The sequence below is a fragment of the Onychostoma macrolepis genome, chromosome 03 (assembly GCF_012432095.1).
Source record: "Onychostoma macrolepis isolate SWU-2019 chromosome 03, ASM1243209v1, whole genome shotgun sequence".
NCBI lineage: Eukaryota > Metazoa > Chordata > Actinopteri > Cypriniformes > Cyprinidae > Onychostoma > Onychostoma macrolepis.
In genome coordinates this window covers 12023097-12044014 of record NC_081157.1, presented here as the reverse complement: position 1 = coordinate 12044014, position 20918 = coordinate 12023097, and positions in this window count along the sequence as shown.

The window sequence follows — 20918 nt, the reverse complement described above, 5'->3', positions numbered from 1 at the left end:
ATGATGGGTTAGGTTCTGTGATCGTAAAAACCTGCTTTTCATTTTAAGGTATTGTTTTCGTTATAATGTAGTAATTCAAAATAGTAATCAATTTAATGTTAGAAGTGGGTATACGCAAAGCCGACTGTTAAAGAAGTGGGTATATACCTTGTATGTGCGTATACCCTGCACTACAAAGTTTGTTCAGTATAAAAACCATAATGCCTACGGAGAGTCCCCACAAAGATAGCGAAGCTAATGTGTGCGTGTAAATGCGTGAGACTTGAGTGTTCTGATGATATCCATAACAGATAAATAGTTATTTAAAGTTTTGATGTGTAGTTTCATCTTAATTTAACTTACCTCAAGAGTAAGCTGGAAGTCGCTGGAACCGTTCAAAAATCAGCCGCCAATACGAACGAGGTCGAGATAGGCGAACGTGGTTTCTGCAAACAGGCTCCTCAGCTCCACCCACGTCCCGCCTCTTTTCCCATTTTCGATTGTCCGGGAGTGATGCGCAGTGACGCGCTGCTAAGATGGCGACGACCGGCTCCAGTCATTTCATTTTTGAATGAAATGTTCCCGGAAAAAATCTGTGAAGTCCCCTATATGTTTAGGGATCAATACCAACGCTTTGCCAAATTGCCTTTCTGAAAGAGCCTCTTGGCACTATGTAAGGCTAATATTGTTAAAGCAAATTGTCTCTGCCTGTTTTCACTGATGCTGCCTTCACATGCTCCCAGAATGATCGTAAATAGGAATGTGGTAGTTAAAAGCAATGTGAAGTCGCCCACTTGAATTTGTTGAACTCACAATCACACATGGGATTTAAAAAGTTTGTGACAGCAGTTAAGGTACAATGAGACCAGCTGTCGTTATTTTTATCGCGTCGTGCTCCTCGTCTGTGTAATTCATAAACAATCATTTCACAATCAACCAGATGACTGACTTTTAAACCGAATACGCTTTATGTAAAGATAACAGGCTTGTACTAGTAGTGGAATGTTTATTTATATGCTGGAGCTGGGAGCAGCAGCTCATTTGCATTTAAAGGGACAAACACAAAAACGGCTCATTTTGGCTCATACTCTAAAAGTGGCAACTGAAACAAGCTATAAAAAACTGATAGTTGAGGTAGTGCACCCATATTTGTTTTCCACCAGGAAAGAGGATCATCCTCGGCACTGACCTCAGGCATCTGACCATACACCAAGAAATCACCATTTAAAGGCTGTTCTTTAAATGAACAGTGCTCTCGCACAGACTGCAAAACGATTGATCGCCTTCTGCTAATTTACATCTGCCCACTAGGTGGCGCTGACCAGCAATGCATTTTTTTCCCCTCATGTAACCTATGTATCTCGTATATTAATTTAACATTGTCCGCTACTCAATATATAGCATTAAATTAAGATATAAATAATTGTTTAGTTCCTAAACAGAAATGATATATATAGTGCGTACAATAATATATCTTAAAATATAATTAGAGGTACATTTAGCATCAAGCTACACTTCAAAATGTATGTGATTATTAATGCTTTTGCTCAAATGTTTCAAAATCCACTTTAAACCATCAAGTTCTTGTAATAACTTCCAACTGCGATCTAAAGTGGATTTTGATTGTGTAATAGGCAGACATGCAATCTTTCTGTTTTATGACTGCTTATCATTTGTCATAAACATCCTTTATTTTTATAAAAATACCATGAATTGACAGATCTATAGTGAACACGCTATAGTGAACCAACTTACAAACGGACAGTGCTCTTCAGATCACATAAATCAGTGGAGAATTAGAAATATTCTGTATAAAGAACATGTGAGAATAGATCTGTTCTCAGATACCAACGATAACAAGAACTGAGAATACTCTTCTTCAGTGTTTGTTTACACTGGTTTTGGAAACAGCACCACCACTCTCACCTTTTTGTGCAACGGCAGCTGCTCCGGGCACATGATCGTAGCTTAAATGTAACTGGATGGCCTGTTTCATTGCAGAGCCACAGGGTAAAAATCAACACGCAGGACGAAAGAAAAAAACGTAACTTTTTAAGTTAAAACAACTTTGCGCCTAACATTCGTGCCAATTTTCACGTTCAGTGTGAAAAGGCATCAACTCGTCACTTGAAAGCTGTGCTTGACTTGAGGATGTTGGTTCTCCTTTTTCTTCCTTGTATGGTGGAAGGAAGTTGCTTCAGGTCAGTTTTGAATTTTTTTGATGGCCTGACTTGACTTGAATCTCTAGACACCAGAGCACCTGATGTACTTACAACATTGCCCATTTTCCTCACCTCATCCGGGAGACTTTGCTTCACATTATTATCCAGAGAAACAAAGCTCTTCTTAAATCTTAAAAGTTGTAGTGTTCAAAAGAAGCTGCAGCTGCAGGTCATCATGGCAATGCTGAAGATGCTCGGTTATCTTTTCCTTCATCTCCTGGGCTAATGCAAATTCACTTGGTTCACGACTGAGACATTAATTTATCTTCCAGATAATGCCAAGACTGAGAACAGAGTGATATGTTTTCCCCCACTAATTGCATCTGTATAAGGACTGAGTGGCTTACCTTAGGGAAAAAAACGGATTTATTTTTTCAGGAATTTCATGATTCACGATTTTATGACTATTCTTTGTCATGTTCGTTTTACAAGTTGTCTGAGCTTTACAGCCAAACTAATTGACCTATTAAAAACAAAGCCTTTCAAGGTAACAAAATATGAAAAATAATTATTTGTCAAATAAATATTTAGGCCAAAGTGGGCGAAGATTAAAATCTTTGTCATTTTTTTGTTATCAAAAAATAAGAACAAAGATACACATTACAAATACACATAATATACAAATAAAACAAACACCGCTTTATTTTCAGGTAGGTGTATTTGGCATTCAATAAATTGAATGAACAAATATAAAAATAAAACTCTATATACATTCTTATTAAAACAACTGTATTAAAGTCAAGAGCAGTGAGTGATTATTCTCCGTTTTGTTGTTTTATTAACATTAAAAGAATAGTTCACCCAAAAATGAAAATTCTGTCTATCAGTTCTGTCATAGTGTCTTATTTTTATACCATCATTTACTCACTCTCAAGTTGTTTTAAAACTGAATGAGTTTCTGTCTTCTGCTGAACATAAATGTTATGTTGAAGAATGTGAGTAACCAAACAGTTGCTGTTCCTCAGTGACTTCCATAGTAATTTTTTCCAGTCAATGAAGACCAGCAACTGTTTAGTTTCATGCATTCTTCAAAGTATCTTCTTTTGTGTTCAGCACAAAAATTAATAATAAAATTATTAATAAAATTAATACAGGTTTGGGACAACATGTGGGCAAGTAAATAATGACAGAAATTAAGTTTTAGAGTGAACTATCCCTTTAATGACAAGTGGCAACATGTTTAGTTCTGTCGCTTTGAAGGCACAATATGTAAGATTTTTTTTATTAAAATATCCAAAAATCACTAGAACAGTGTTATATATTTTGCTGAAATGTTTTTGAAGAATGTTTAAATCCAGAGAAATAGCAATTTTAAATAGTGACTCGTCCATGGTCATTGCATCGTCTGTCAGTGACGTCATACACCCTCGATTTCCGGTTTTGTTTTGTAGAAAATATGGAAACACCAAAGACGCTTTAATATGTTATGCGTTTTATTAGACAGGTGACGACTGCACAGAGTAGCATTACAACAGAACTTTCAAATGTATCTAGTATGATAAAACAGTGCTGCTTTACCCCGGAAGGAGCGGTTCAAGCGGTCGACTGTGGCATAATAAAAGCTCCGCTGCTTTCGAGCCGTGTGTCACGCTCGTTCAGCGGCCTCGTTTCGCTTCGACGGCTTCATACTACGACGTTAAGAAATCTTTAATACATTAGCTCATCCATGAACATGATTTCCGCATCTGTTTCTCTCAACTGTTTACAACTTCGACTGTTTGAAGGATCAGTAATTTTCTGTTTCATTTTACCTGGGTGCGGGGCCTATGCCAGGCCTGCTGCTTGCTTGTGGATGCAAGGGCAGCTGGAACATTCTTGGTGTGCTGTCTGGTAGAGTAATGCAACCAGATGGTTGCACAAACATCTTCCAGCAGCACACGAGCATGTATATGCAGTCAGTTGAGGTGGGGTGCTGGTTTCAAGTGTGATCTAAAAAAAGTGATGCAAAGACTTTCATGTATTTCACATATTTAGGGTGTACACTTTGTTCAGTGTAACACTTTAGGGTGTACACTGAGCTGTTTACCTCAAACGGTACAATGTGATCTTATATATATATATATATATATATATATATTATTATTTTTTTTATATATGCATGTGTATAATGTATGTATGCAGTACTATATGCAGCATCACATGCTACGTAAACTTAATCCTAACTGCAGGTGGTGCTGTTACTGCTAGATTTTATCGCTACGTTTGACATTGATATTGAGACGATTATTATCTAAATCCTGAATGTATTTACCTCAAGCTGATGTGGTTCGTCATGCTTTCTTAATGACCTATAGCACCTGGCTCTAATTACTATTTTCCTTGAAATAATGTTTGAGACTGAAGTGTCCAAACACACACACACACACAGTTATTAACAGGACATTATTATTATTAAATCACTTTTAAATTCATCCATAAAAACAACATTGATAATTTGGAAATTAGCTACCATGGCAGCTGTCTAACATAATACATACCTTGATATGTAAAAAAATTTTATAACCCTTGTCCAATTTTGATCGCCTCACATCTCCCTGAAAACTATCAACAAAACGGATAACATCTGCTATTCTTAGTGTTGGTAAATTTATTAATGATTGGGAGAAAACGAGTTTGCACTCCATTATGACAATGAATGAATGAAACGATCGTAACAGGCAACGGCGCGACCAGAAGTACCGCTTCCCTACTTCTGTTCTCGGCCGCCATATTGTGAAATAGGCCTATGCAAGGCAAAGGAGGATAGTTTGAGTGGCCAAAGACTCTACTACACTATTTTCATTCAAATCAAAGCGTAAACAAATGTAGAAGACATATCCGTGTGGCGCAGCTGACACAGAACAGCGTACGCAGTTTGCGTCCAGAGGATATTCTCCAAAATGGCGCTACGCTGACGCAGAGGAGACGAAATGTTGAATAAAGTCTTTTTCATTTTATTTTATTTGCGTACAAAAAGTATTCTTGTAGCTTCATAATGTTACGGTTGAATCACTGATGGCAGATGGACTATTTTGATGTTTTTTTATACTTTTCTGGGCCTTGACAGTGTTAATTGCTTGGCAATAGGACGATTCGGCCGTAGGCAGAGTACCTTAGGTAATCACAGCATGCCGATATACAGCCATATCTCACGTCTACTTGTGTGATATTGCTTATATATTATATTAATTAGTAATCCAAAACTAATTTGTTTATACAACAGTTTGATGGCACAAATGTGTGAATACATAAACAACAACAACGGAGTGTCTTTTAAAAGCTCTCTTTTGAACTACTTCCTTCCATCAATGATTCAAATCTAAAGTTGACAGTTTAACAGCTGAGCCCAAGCCTCCGTTACTAATTCCAAAATGTCACTTTAGAATTAGTAACGAAGGAATGTTGAGTGGCTTCATTGAAAGCTTATTGTATTACTGTATTAAAAGCAGTGTGTTATGTAGAGTATTATGAGAGAGAGATGGACTGAGCAAGTGTGATTACCTGCATCTGATACAGCATTCAATCTCATAATCACAATAAACATTAGTTTGAATGTCTGCTGAGGAAAGGGTTATATTTGTCGTAACGTTAATATCCTTTCATCTGTTAAGGGTGATTTCTGATGACTATCTGTTGTTGAGACTAAAAATAACTTCCATTTATAGCATTGTTTTTATGAGTGAGTCAGTAGTAAAGACTTTTATACTGAAAAATAAGTCTCATCACCATCTAATGGCGGAACAATGAAACTAAAATCAACACTAAAACAGACCGTTTCTCAATGCTAAACACTTATTAAATACTACTACTATTATTTATTTGAAATATTATTTATTGAATAATAATATTTAATAACAACTCCCTTCATAAAAGTTGCTAGGCAATTTAGTCAAAAGTACAAATGCAGCGCTCTTATATACAGCATTGAATTTACATAAACATGGGATTTTGCCAAAACTATCTTCTCTGGAACAAATAATAGATTAATGAGATTAAACACTGCCCGTTAGATTTACCCAAAACGAATTATATCTCATGTTTAACCACTACAGAGACATCAGAGCCAGCGGTAAATTCCAGAAGATCTGGCCGAAGTGAGGCTTCTCTCGGCGGGTTCATGAGCATAGAACGGCCGCTGACCATCTGGAGCTCACATCTCCAAAAACGTAGAAGCAAATTTTTAAATAGACGTTATCTTTATTAACAAACTGCACATTTGAACTATAAACAAGTACATTCTCGCCTGAAAACATCTTAAAACTATATTCCATGACACAAAAACAGTAATATTTATAAAACGATACTGGATTTGGGGCGTCCGTCATGACACTCACTGTAAGAAGTGCTGTAAGCAGAGTGATATGTACGATTACAAGCTGTGAAACAGCTGATGGAGTTCTGATATTACTCTAATATTGCACTCTTATCAGCCAATCAGATTTGAGAACCAGAAAGAACTGTTGTATATTATATAACATAAGTATTATTATAATTGTTATTATTAAAGTACCTTCCAAAGGTTTGGAAACATTACAATTATTTGATTTTGAAATAAATCTCTTCTCATCAAGGCTGCATTTATTTGATAAAAATGAACTAAAAACAGCAATATTGTGAAATATTATTACAAATTAAAAATAAAAAGTTTTCTATTTTAATACATTATAGAATGTAATTTATTTCTGTGATGCAAAGCAGAATTTTCTGTATCATTATTCGACTTTTCATTGTCTTTTAGGAATGTTCTCTTTTGTCTCTTACTTTTTACTTTCGTCTCTTAGGTCTTTTACAATTTGATTTGATGCTCAATCTTGAAAACAGTTGTGCTGCTTCATATTTTGTGTGGAAATGGTGATACATTTTATTTTTTCAGGATTTTTTTTTCCAGAAAGTTCAGTCAACAGCATTTATTTGCATTCATCAAATATATTAAATTTGTTTAAGCATTTATTAAATGGCAATCTTTTGAAACATTTTAAATGTCTTCACTTTTCATGAAAGTGAGGTATGATGTCAGTGCCGATGGCCTCGTGGGCAGCATGTCGACATGTAGCATTGTTGCGCTTCAGGCATCCCGTGTTCGAGTCCCGGCTCACGGACCTTTCCCAATCCCATCCCACCTCTCTCTCTCCAACTTTGTTTCCTGTCTAACTACTGTCCTATGAAATAAAATAAAAAAATTAGGCAAAAACGCCAAAAAATTAATCTTTAAAAAAAAAAAAGTGAGGTATGATGAATAAAATTATTAATTTCTCTTTTTTTTTCAATCTTACCACAAATGTTTGTGTGCTATCATTGTTTCCACAAAAATGTTAAGAACCAAAAACTGATCTTAACATTGACAATAATAGTTTCTTGAGCAGCAAATCAGCATATTAGAATGATTTCTGAAGGATCATGACACTGAAACTTCTTTGTAAACTACAACAGATCTATAAAAGAATGTTGCGTTCCCAAATGCAAAATAAAGCAACTCTAACGCAGCTAGCATTTACAGTAAATCGAAGCTGAAAACACAGTACTGTTACAGTAGACTATAGTCTATATTTAAATAGTTGTATCATGCGTGTTGTGAATTTTATGATAGTACTAAGCCATCTCAAATTCTCACCACCATTCATAAAACATTAGCAGGCTTCAGTGCTGATTCTACTCACATTTGTTGCTTTGAACCATTTCACGATTTCAATCATCGTGCAGTAACCCCAATCATCATTTTGTAATACTGATCTACATGATTCACGTGGGTCATGATTTTAGGCCATTTAAAATAAAATAAAAATTACATGTTTAGGGCCCAATGAAATGTTTTATTTTTTCCAACCTTATGTTTTATTGTTACCAAATTCTGTTTTAGCATATACTTTCAAATAATTAGATATATTTCTTACAATATCCTTATGATTTTTTTCCTTAGAAACTCTGTGTTGCGTATTTATATTTTTAAGGCATAAAACATTCATTTAATTTATCTTTTAATTAATGAAAATTAAACATCTTATTCTTTTGGAAAATAAAGGGGATTTCATATTACAATTAAAACATTGAAGAAATATTGTATGATTATTCCTTAAAAATAATGCTTTAATAATTTTAGTAGCAGTAGTAGCCTATTACGTACATTCTACTGAACAACAGTAATATGTTTCTGCAGCAATGTTCAAGTTTAAACCCAACTTTTATTTTGACGGGTTGCCGTGAATACCTTTTACATTTCTGTGTGTATATGACATGAGGATAGTTTTACTCAAATGAAACGGTCAAATGGTCATGAAGTGACTCTCAGAGAAGGTGTTGTTCATGTATTATGTCCTCATTTAGTGAGGCGGCAGATGTTAATATCACGCGCGCTTCAGTACGAGTAGTAAACACAACCGCGAGTCTCCGCCATTCATTAACACGCAGAATTCATATTTAAATAGTCTTTTTGCAGCTTAATATTTACAAATACTTGTGGGAGGGCGCTCACTTGTGCGTGCGCGCACGCCCAGCTAACAAATTTGAAAGTTTTTCTAACGTTCTATTTTGGTTGTGGGAACGTTATTTGGAATGTTCTAAAAATGTGGAAATGTCCAGTTTGCTAGAACGTTATTTTATGGTTAGCATAACGTTCTTTCCACCTCAATTTCATTATCAATACAACATTCAAAGAACGTTGGTTTGTAACGTTCCAAAAATGTTAAATCGTTAAATTTTTTTTAATGTTAGCACAACATTATTTTAAGGTTAGCATAACATTCCTGCAACGTTCTTTCCACCTAAATTTTATTAACAATGTAACATTCCAAGAACATTAAAATCCCCACATTCTATAATGTTAATTTAAGGTTAGAATAATGTGCCTGAACCATTCTCTCAACTGTATTTTTATTAACGCAAGGTACAACCATTCCAGTAAAATGTAACAATGTGAATTACAAAATTATATGAACTGCACATTTAAAAGAAAAGCTGATTAAAAAGTTATAACGTTAGTCATAAATTTATAGTAACAATGTGTTAACCTGGAACAACAACAACAAATGTTCTCAAACATTTAAGCTTGTACAGGAAACTCATTCTATTTATCTATTAATTAAGCTTAATCATTAATTAAGCTTAATCAGTGAGAATAGGAGTGTGTGGTGGTGCCAAACTAGCAGGTCCAGTCTCTTCATGCTCCGTCTGTAAAGTGAACAGATTGACTTGTGTTACTAATGGTGATTTATTATTTCTTAAGCACTTAATAATAACGGCGTGGCTACTCCCTAAAAGTTAACCCTTAAATTACAAGTACTATAAATATTAAATCAAACACTATTCAGAAGGTAGACTGCAAATGTTATACAATGGAAAGAGTCATAACGCATGGTAATGGATTACACCAGAAAATCAGTGTGAGGAAAATAAGGTGATATACATCAAAATTTTGTACCTGCTAAAATCAATTGACTTTTTTTTTTTCATGGTAATAAAAATATGTTTTGCCATACACCGAAAGTAGGAATACACTACTTTCATTTTATGGCATAATAGCAGCATAAGTATTTAAGCATAAAGTTCACTATTAACATACTTTTAATAATAATGTAAAAAATGTAACTGGCATGTGATCAGCTAGAGACCAAAAAAGCAGGAAAATATGACCCCACCTCAAGCCACACCTCCCAGCACTTATAATTAAAAATATATTTTAGCACATTAAAAGATATATCTGGCAAACATGACAAACACTTTGAATTCTTTACACTTTTCCAGTCATTTTACCTTAACAAAACAAATGTTTTAATAGCATTTTCTGAGTAAAATTGTTGCAAATCAAGAAACAGGTTTCTGTTGCCTTACAATATTAATAATAATATAACAAATTTTGTCCCTTAGAAATACAGATTTCATAGTAGCTTGAGGGAGGATGCAGATAATACGTTCATTATCAAAATCAGCAATATCTGTAAAAATGGTAGCAACCTTTTTTATATGGTGAAATTTAATTATTCTGACTGTTTGAGGTGTTTTTTTGGTTGGAAAACTAATATATGGACCTCAAAAAATATTCATGTCATGACATTTTTAAAGAACCTTAGGCCCTATTTACACCTTGCTTTAACATTTGCTAAATACAGGTGTAAACAGGCTCTGAAATGTTTTACGATCAAACCACATGAAAGCAGCCACAAATGCATGATGTGACTGACTACATTGCATTGTAGGGCCGTGTGCAAAATATCAATATGAAGCTGTATCATCACATTATCCTTGGTGATGTGAATACTGCTACTGCTGAAGACCTCCATGTCAAATATTAAAATTGTTTAATGCACAGCTAGCCCTGGATTATGCCACTTATATCAAGGTCATTTAGTAGCATTGACAAATTTAAGGGACGATCTAATGGATTTTTTTTTTTTTTTTTGAAGGCTCTGATTGGTTAGCTGGCCCAGTGTGTTGTGATTGGCTAAACCGCCTCTAGCGTCTGAACGTCCCGCCCCTCAGCTCAGCTGCATGTGCTTCAAGTGAATTGTAAACAAATGACTGACGTCTATTTTACTTATAAATTTGAGACCGATTGAGATATTAGTGGAGAGAATAGAGCAGAATCTGTGCAAGCACAGCTTTTAATGCTAGGTCTATGGTTTTTGTTTGTTGTTGTCTCATGCTTTTGGATATGCTGTGATTATGCTTATGTTAGCTTTTAATATACAGTTTTATCACCATTAAAGCTTTAATACAGTACGGTACAGACCGCATAGCGTCTAGCCCTATTCAGATGGTAACTGATTCTCATATGGACATCAGTTAAAAAAAAAAAAAAACTTGTGGCCCCATGAGAAACAATTACCGTATATGGGATGAACTAACGACTCGAACCCGGAGACCCGGCTTAATTAACGTTACACACTTTGGGTGTCAGTCAGAGCACAGCGCTGAGTTCCTTATCAATTAATGACTGAATTTTGAACCCAATTTTATTTTCTCATTCATGCGTGATATTATTAAAAAAGATCAAGTTACTCGTATAAATTTACATACCGCAATGATATAAACGAAATGGCAAAATCTCAAACGTTGAAATTAATGTTGTCATGATACCATCACACCAGCTACCCAAATTCTTATTAATATTCACATAAAAAAAATCTGACAAACATGGCTAATCTCTAACGTTATATGACGCCTCATGAAATGGCGCGAAGACGAGGCCTGATAAATTAGCATCGTAGGAGAACTCGGGATACCAAACTAAAATTTATGGCACATTGCACACGATTTTACAATCGATCTACAATATGCCATACCTTTTATATTGGTATCCAGAGACAAAAAACATCAGAGTCATCAAAGATATTTCCAAAACCAACAGGACCTACCATCAAGTAATCGAACCACTGCGAACCCTCACAAAATGGCGACTAGTTTCTGAGATTTTCGGTTTCATTGGGCGGAGCTTATCCTGGACATGCGCATGGAGTGGATTATTATTTATTTTATTTTTTTAAAGAGTAAATATAATTTAGGTGTGGTGCGAATTTATATCTAAACTGTTGTTTATTGTTTAACAGCTTATAATGTTTTATTATTTTTGCAGTTGTCGTTTTGTGCAGTACATCCATTCTCGTTAGGTTAAGCAGCTGCTGTGGGTGTTTCAGTCACTGCTAGATGCACAGTTGGTATAAGAGTACATCAAATAAATTGAATTTGTGCCGTTAATTTATTTAGAAATATTTTATATCTGCTCTACTGTTGGAAATCAGAGCTGTAACCATGCAGATGTTACGGGATTTTTGGTTTCACGTAAAGTTTTATTACTCTGGGCGTGTGTGTGTGTGTGTGTGCACGCACGCACGCATCGGGCCAGAACTCAGAGTGCGCGACCATGTAACGTAGAGAGAGATATGACATGTCGTCGTGTAAATAAGATAAATAACATAAGGCTATTTAGTTTGTTTAATAATAGAACAAGGTATAGACCTCTTATATAGGAAAGGTAACTTTAAATGACTTCTGTTGTGATCTGGCACTATAGAGAAAATAGGGCCGCCCCCTTAATATAATTGCAGGTGAACAAAGGTTGCACACATGACTGGTGTCTTCTGATGGCAATGCTTGCACTTTTGCCGTCCAGCAGTGCTGTCGTCTGTTATGTGATTTGGATTGTGGCATTCGACTTTTGAAGCCTGAGGAGCAGCTGTGCCTGATTTCAAGCCTGCAAGTTCCAGAACAAGTGTTTCCATGAATGCTTTCTGGGTCAGGGGTCTTTCCTTCTTTGCTCTGGCCAGATGCTGATGCAAAATGAAGGCATTGATAACAGCAATATCTACAAAGTGGTAAAAGAAGGAACGATACCACTTCCGTGTCTTGTGGAGCACTTTGTAGTATCCAATGAGGGCATCGGACAGGTCCACTCCCCCCATGAACCTGTTGTAGTCCAGCACAGCACTGGAAACAGGCAGATGCACTTGAGACCACTGCCCATCATTGTCCTTCACCCTCCTTTGCACTGTGACACCTTCATATGCTTTGTGGAAAGTGCAGCACATCAGTACTTTCCAGCCAACCAATCCTCTTTGAGCCATCGCATGGACCTCCGTGGAGCAGTCTGATGGTGGTTGTCTTTGGGAAACCGATCCTGTTTGGACGAATGGTGTCACATGCCCAAATCCTCTTAGAGAGGAGGTCTCTGAAAAGCACTGGACTGGTGTAAAAGTTGTCAACGTACAGTTTGTAACCAGTGCCCAACATCTTTTCATCTACGAGTGGCATGACAGACTCATAGCTCAGCCCATTCTGAGATGGCACAGACTTACCCTCATACACGAAGAACTCACAGGTGTAACCTCTCAGTGAGTCTGCCAAGACAAAAAGCTTGTAGCCCCATTTGGTGGGTTTGTTCTTCATGTATTGTTTGAGTCCAGACCTTGCCTTGGATGCCACCATCCTCTCATCTATAGAGATGTTCTGATTTGGATGAAAAAATGTTCTGCAGGCATCCCTAATGTTGTCATAGAGAGGCTTGATCCTTCCCAAGCGGCCGTAGGCTGCTGTTCCCTTCTTCTTTGCATTTTCTTCATCATCCTGAGGATCGCTAAGATGAAGAGCGTTTGTGATGTTCAGAAACTTCCTAAAGGTCATGATCTTAGCAGGAAGGGGAACACTATAGATTTGAGATCTCCTCCAATAGTCAGTGACAGAAGAGACCTTCACAAGACCCATGTACACAACAAGTGCCAGGTAAGACTTCAAGTCTTCTAAGAGATGTTATGCCATGGCGTGTCTCTTCACTGCTGACATTGAGCCATCTTTCCTGTGAGGTGCTAGGAGACAAAGCAGGGACGTTTTTTATTTTTATAAATTTGTAAAGATTTCAAACAAACTTCTTTCACGTTGTCATTATGGGGTATTGTTTGTAGAATAAATATGCCAGTGCTGATGGTATTGGGGGATTTCAAAATTCATGTCTGCTGCCCATCTAAATGCAGTTGTAAAGAGTAGCTTTTTTCAATTCAGATCGGTGGCAAATGTGTAACACTTTCTTTCTGCAAATGACCTTGAAACTGTGATTAGTGCACTAATTTCCTTTTGTATGGATCACTGTAACGCTCTGTACAAAAAAAAAAAAAAAAACGGAAAATGGCTCCCTATCACTGAAGTATAAATAATGACTGGATTGCTCATTGTGTTTTAAACTGCCGTCAGGCTGTGAAGCCACCGAAAGTGTTTGAGATGCCATCTTACTATTCCCTACTGACAGAGGGCTCCAACGTCTGCGCTACACGGATTGGTCGATCCACTTCTAAAATGACCCGCTGTGCTGCCTACAAGTGTGACTCTAAGTTCTCTAAAGGATGTGGCAAAACTTTACACAGGTTAAATTCAAGTAGTTTTAGTAATTTATGTTTAAATTTGTATAGGAGAAGTGCCTCTTCAAAAACATTGCGATATAATAATTTAAATTAAGAAAGATAAATGAGTAAATCATTTAATTTATTGAGTGTCCAATAGCGACACCATCAGACAGTTTTAGGTGGAGGCATCATCTCTTAAAAAGCTGTTCATAGAGTCCTATAGAAATACAATTACATTTATTAATTTACCATTACTTATGTTAACCCATGCATCATATGAATGTACTGAATGTGTACTTCACTGTTGGCTAAACACTGTATTGGAACAAACCACTATAGAATTACAATTATATTTTTTATTTATTGACAGAGGAATTTATTGTTCATAATTTAATTTTACTGTTAATTTCTGTTATGCCCTTTTACTTAGTTTTTTTTTAACATCATTTGATTACAGCAGTTAAAATAAACTTGTCAAAATGTGCTTAAAATTGTGTAAATTTGGATTTTTGTGTAAAGCTCCTTTGTAGATTTCCAAAAGATCCAGTCAGGAGGAGAGAATAGTTAGTGAAGCTCAGGCGGCAAAACTTCAGGCCATCTGCCTACTCGTGCCTCTGCTCTGATGTTTTGATAGAACAGGACAGACAGTCAGGCTTCGACCAGATGTCGTGCAAACATGATTCAGTTTCCCTTCACATTTGCAAAAGGTAGACAGACAGTTACTTAGCTAAATAGATTAAGTCTTCTTGGTTTGTAGTATCAGCCATAAAACTGCAGGACAACGTTCTGACAAGCTCCAAAAAGGTTATCCAGCCACCACGACAATTTGTAACCTCAGTTAACCTTTAAATGAAATATGCCATTATTTACACCCTCTCATGTCACCCCAAACCAGTAGGACTGAGTGTTTTCTGTGGATCACAAACATTTAAAAAAAGCATTCACCTAGATAGTCTCAAGACCAAACATGTTTAAAGTCTTGAAACGTGCCACAAGTTGAATGGACTTCTTTTGTGATGCACTGGTGATCTGATTTGAAGCTTGAAATCCAATCCTGTGCATGGAAATAATGACCAGCATTTTATCTTTTGTGTTCTGCAGGTGAACATCAGTTATACAGGTTTAAAATAAAAAAAACTGTAAACCATCTCTTAGCACTATGAAAGCTTTCATTGTCTACGGTGTATCAACTGGCCGTTCGCAAAGAGCTTGAATGACAGGCGATCTGACCAATCAGAATGTGGATATTATGAGCCGCCATTGCTATCCGCCATCTTGCCTGACAGCTACGGCCTGTCTCCATAGAAATACATGGTAAAAAAGATCAACTGAATTGAAACTTTTTCAATATAAAAATGCGGAGGGTTAAGCGGGGCTGTTGTTGGCTGCCCCGGTAACGGTAATAAGCTAAGGTAAGTAAGTACTTGCATGTCCAGTAGCTGCAGCTGTATTCCTTCTAACCTTAACCACAAATCAGACAGGAATTTGAAAAATTGTGTGTTCTGTTGTTGAAATAAAATAATTTCTGATGTTTATTTAGTGCTTTACGTAAATATGAAAAGACGATTGGTTCACGTGTTTGAACTGAGGAAATACAGCGATCTGTCATGAAACATTAAAGAGCCACAAAACGGTATTTATTTTTTGAATTTCTTTAAAAAATACAAAATTTAAAAGCTGAGAGTCCTGAGACCTTGTTTCATACCAGAAGTAACCTGCTCTGTCTTGTCTGTCGGTGAGTTGTTGTGTTGTTTCCTCTTTGCTCTGAGATGTATTTTTCACTGCGTGAGAACCTAAGTGTAGTGTGAGAGTGGCATTGTTTGTCGGGGGTGGCAACAGTTACTAAGGAGGGTGGGTCTTTGCTAATGGTCAATTACTAAAATCTAGCTTGGCCTTTTGGCTGGATCTCTAAGATGGTAGCTTTAAGAGTAGGGTTTGCTCTTTTTCCCATTCACCTTCATTTAGACATATATAAATATATATATATATATATATATACACAGTCGTGGTCAGAATTATCGGCACCCTTGGTAAATATGACCAAAGAAGGCTGTGAAAATTAATCTGAATTGTTAATCCTTTTGATCTTTTATTTAAAAAATTCACAAAAATCTAACCTTTCATTGGATAATAAGAATTTAAAATAGGGGGAAATATCATTATGAAATAAATGTTTTTCTCTAATACACATTGGCCACAATTAACGGCACCCTTTTATTCAATACTTTTTGAAACCTCCATTTGCCAGTTTAACAGCTCTAAATGTTCTCCTATAATCAGGGGTGCACATAAGTGGTCTGCAGGCAGGGGCGCGGGAAGTGTTTTTTTCTGTGGGCAACTGTTTAATTGTTGGGAAAAAATTGGAGTGTCTATTTAAGTGCAAATAGCCATGTTGTTGGCAGAGGCTATTCACACTAACTCCACCCACAAACGTATGGTTAGGATAGTCAAATTTGCAAAAGATGGTCGTCAATTGTCAGATTCAGTGGCGCAGATGGTAAAGCATGTGTTACACTTCTTTTGACACGATCGACCAGGGTTCGAATCTGCCTTTTGGCGAACTTTTTTTCTCCCTTTTTAAAATTTCAAATCACATCAGAAAAGCATTTATTTTTTAATAAAAATGAAGGAAATAATCAAAAAGTTAAACATATCAGGTAGGGTTAGGGTAGGTGTAGGGAGAGCTTTTGTCCCAATAAGGTGGCATCCATTTAATAATTTGAAATAAAATTTAAAAATTACACTCAATAAGTTATTGCATACTATTTTATAATGTATTACAATGCAGAGGTGCAGATAATTGCCACTATTTGCAATAAGTAATGTTTTTCTCTAATAATGTTTTTCGCCACAATTAATCACACCCTTTTATTCAATATTTGCAATAAGTAATTAGCAGGATCCTGCTATTTGAACATAGAATAAATAGAATCTAAAGCTATTTCCACTGTGTAAATAGCATATCACTAAAGAATACTGCTATTTTCAGTGATGCCCCCATCACTGTTGGAGCTATGGCCACAAACATCAATTATGGTAAAGCAATACCTGTGGTCAACCAGGGCCATCAAAACAATGGAGAAACCACCTTTATAAAAAGGTGGATCCAGAGTTTGATGGCGCCTGGATGACCACATGCTTACCATCTAGAGCAGTTTGGGAACTGCCACCTTTCCTGGAATCCATCTGCAATTTTCCTCCAATCATCAGTACTTGGAATCGGCATGTACTGAGGCTGCAGTTTTTTCCAAATTGTGTCACACACTTCTGGTATTACTGTGGCTACAGTGGACTTTCCAAGGCGATAGTTCAGGTATACTGTTTTGTAAGAATCTCCTGTAACTAAGTATCTAAAAAATAAATAAATAAAAACAAAACAATAAATAATATGAAATGACTACAGTTATGGTCAAATGTTTGCATACACCTTGCAGAATCTGTAAAATATTAGTAATTTTAACAAAATAAGAGGATCATAAAATGTATTTATTTATTGATTAATTCATTCATTCCACCCCAGTGAAACAGTTTTACATAATATATAGTCCACAACACTGTAGCTGTTTAAAAAAATAAATTTAAAAATAAATACAGTTAAATAAATACAGTTTAGTCCCTCAATTGTCCTCAGTGTGAAAAGTCGCTGCTGGAAATGTTTTAAATATGCAGATGACCTGCGGGATTATCATCCACATAACAACATATGGTATAATCAATCAAAAGTACAGCGGTTTCTTTTCTTTTTTTTTTATTAATTAATTACCTATGTAAACATGTTAAACAGTTTCATCAGATTAGTACAAAAAAAAAAAAAAAAAGACATTTTATTATTCCTCTAATTTGGATACTTGTGTTTTTTTTTTGTACATTTTGCAGATTCTACAAGGTGCATGTAAACAGTTATTATTAGGGATGCACGATATTATCGGACTGATATCGGAATCGGCTGTTAATGGCTTTAAATGTAAATATCGGCATTGGCCCGATATGACAAATTATGCCAATTATGTCTTGCCGACAGCCACACCTCTTCTATCCTATTTCTTCCCTGACAATGTATCTTCCCTACTGTCTGCGTAATACTATAACACCATCTCCCTGTGCTACTATTATCCCATCTATTTATTCATTATTTTTTTCTTTAAAATCGACTTTGCCTCCTTTTCCCCCATAGGCACTTTAACATCCACCTCCATCTTGCCTAGTGCTTTTTTTGCTAGTTTATCAGCAACTTCATTACCAGATACCTCAACATGTGCTGGCGCCCAACAAAAATACACCATTATTCCAGTCTCTTTCAATCTGTATAAAGATAGATACACTTCCATTAATAAATCTTCTCTGTCTGACCTCGCATGCGCAATACTAATTAAAGCTGAAGAAGAATCTGAACATATTACTACTTTATTTGGTCTGACTTGTTCAACCCATTGTAGTCCTATTATTATAGCTGTTAACTCTGCAGTGTATACTGATAAATCATCAGGCAATTTCAGACTAATTCGTATTTTAAATTTTGGAATATATACACCTATTCCAACCTTTTGACTAACAGGTTCCTTAGATCCATCCGTAAATATTTGTAATGTTGAGTAAAATGTATTATTTAGCATAGCATTAACCTCTTTTCCAATGTATTCATCTTTGGGCTTGTCTAGTAAGCTCAAATCTACAAGCGGTTCAGGGACTCTCCATAGTGGGGCATCAGTGAGTGGTACATTAGGACAGAAGATCTTATCATCCATGCCATACTCCTTGGCCCATATTCTACTCTTCCATCCAAAACTACATCCTCCATCATACGAATATTCCCAGCACTCCTCCAGTACTTTACGAGTGAGATGAGTACTTACTGATTGTTGAAGATTCACCCAATGTCATTGCCAATTTTATCCTTCTAAGTTCAAGAGGCATCTCGCCCATTTCTACCTCAATTGCATCCACAGTGGATGTTTTAATTGCTCCACAACATATTCTTAATGCTCTGGATTGTATGGTATCTAATTTTTTCAGTAAAGATTTAGCTGCTGACCCATATATAATGCATCCATAGTCAAAGCAGGAACGAATCAATGCTTGATACATACACAACAATGCACTACGACTAGCTCCCCAGTTGAGACTAGCAACTGTATGCATGCAATTTATGATCATTCTACATTTTGATTAAATTTTACTTATATGCAGTTTCCATGTTAATTTTTCATTGAACCATAAACCAAGGTATTTAAAAACAGGTAATCTTTCCAATGTTTGATCATACAACTTCAAATCTAAATGTTCAATCTTCTTGTTCTTAGTAAATAACATATATTTTGTTTTTGAAATGGAAAATTTTAAACCCCAATCCAGGGACCACTCCTCCACTTTTTTTAATTGACTCCTGTATGCCTTTAACTACATTTTTAACATTGCGTCCTCTTTTCCATAATGCTCCATCATCTGCATAAAGTGCTAATCCTATTCCTGTTTTTTTTTTATTTGATCAAAAACATCATTAATCATTAAAATAAACAATATTGGGCTAATTGCACTACCTTGTGAAGTTCCATTTAGAATGTTATAACGATCTGATATTTCTTAAATTTTAACCTGAAAGGTACGTTCAAATAGAAAGTCTAAAACCCAATTATAAAATTTTCCACCTATACCTAATTTATTCAGTTTAATTAGCAAGCCTTCCCGCCACAGTGTCATAAGCTTGTTCTATGTCAAAGAAGACTGCAAACATGTATTTTTTCATTATATAGGCTTTTTTAACTTCATTTTCAAATAGTATCAAAGTATCTACTGTAGATCTACTTTTCCTGAATCCACTTTGAAAAGTTGATAACATTTCCCTTTTCTCCAAAATGTAATTCAGTCGCCTCACAATCATTTTTTCCATTACTTTGCATAGCATAGAGGTAAGAGCGATGGGTCTATAACTACTGGGTTTTATGTCTTTCCCAGGATAAGCTAGAGGAAGCACAATTGCAGTCTTCCATTGCTTAGGAAGGATACCCTCATTCCATATACAGGTGCTGGTCATATAATTAGAATATCATCAAAAAGTTGATTTATTTCACTAATTCCATTCAGAAAGTGAAACTTGTATATTATATTCATTCATTACACACAGACTGATATATTTCAAATGTTTATTTCTTTTAATTTTGATGATTAGAGCTTACAGCTCATGAAAGTCAAAAATCAGTATCTCAAAATATTAGAATATTACTTAAGACCAATACAAAGAAAGGATTTTTAGAAATCTTGGCCAACTGAAAAGTATTAAAATGAAAAGTATGAGCATGTACAGCACTCAATACTTAGTTGGGGCTCCTTTTGCCTGAATTACTGCAGCAATGCGGCGTGGCATGGAGTCGATCAGTCTGTGGCACTGCTCAGGTGTTATGAGAGCCCAGGTTGCTCTGATAGTGGCCTTCAGCTCATCTGCATTGTTGGGTCTGGTGTCTCTCATCTTCCTCTTGACAATACCCCATAGATTCTCTATGGGGTTCAGGTCAGGCGAGTTTGCTGGCCAATCAAGCACAGTAACACTATGGTCATTGAACCAGCTTTTGGTACCTTTGGCAGTGTGGGCAGGTGCCAAGTCCTGCTGGAAAATGAAATCAGCATCTCCATAAAGCTTGTCAACAGAAGGAAGCATGAAGTGCTCTAAAATTTCCTGGTAGATGGAAACACAGTGGACCAACACCAGCAGATGACATGGCAGCCCAAATCATCACTGACTGTGGAAACTTCACACTGGACTTCAAGCAACATGGATTATGTGCCTCTCCACTCTTCCTTCAGACTCTGGGACCTTGATTTCCAAATGAAATTTAAAATTTACTTTCATCTGAAAAGAGGACTTTGGACCACTGAGCAACAGTCCAGTTCTTTTTCTCCACAGCCCAGTTAAGATGCTTCT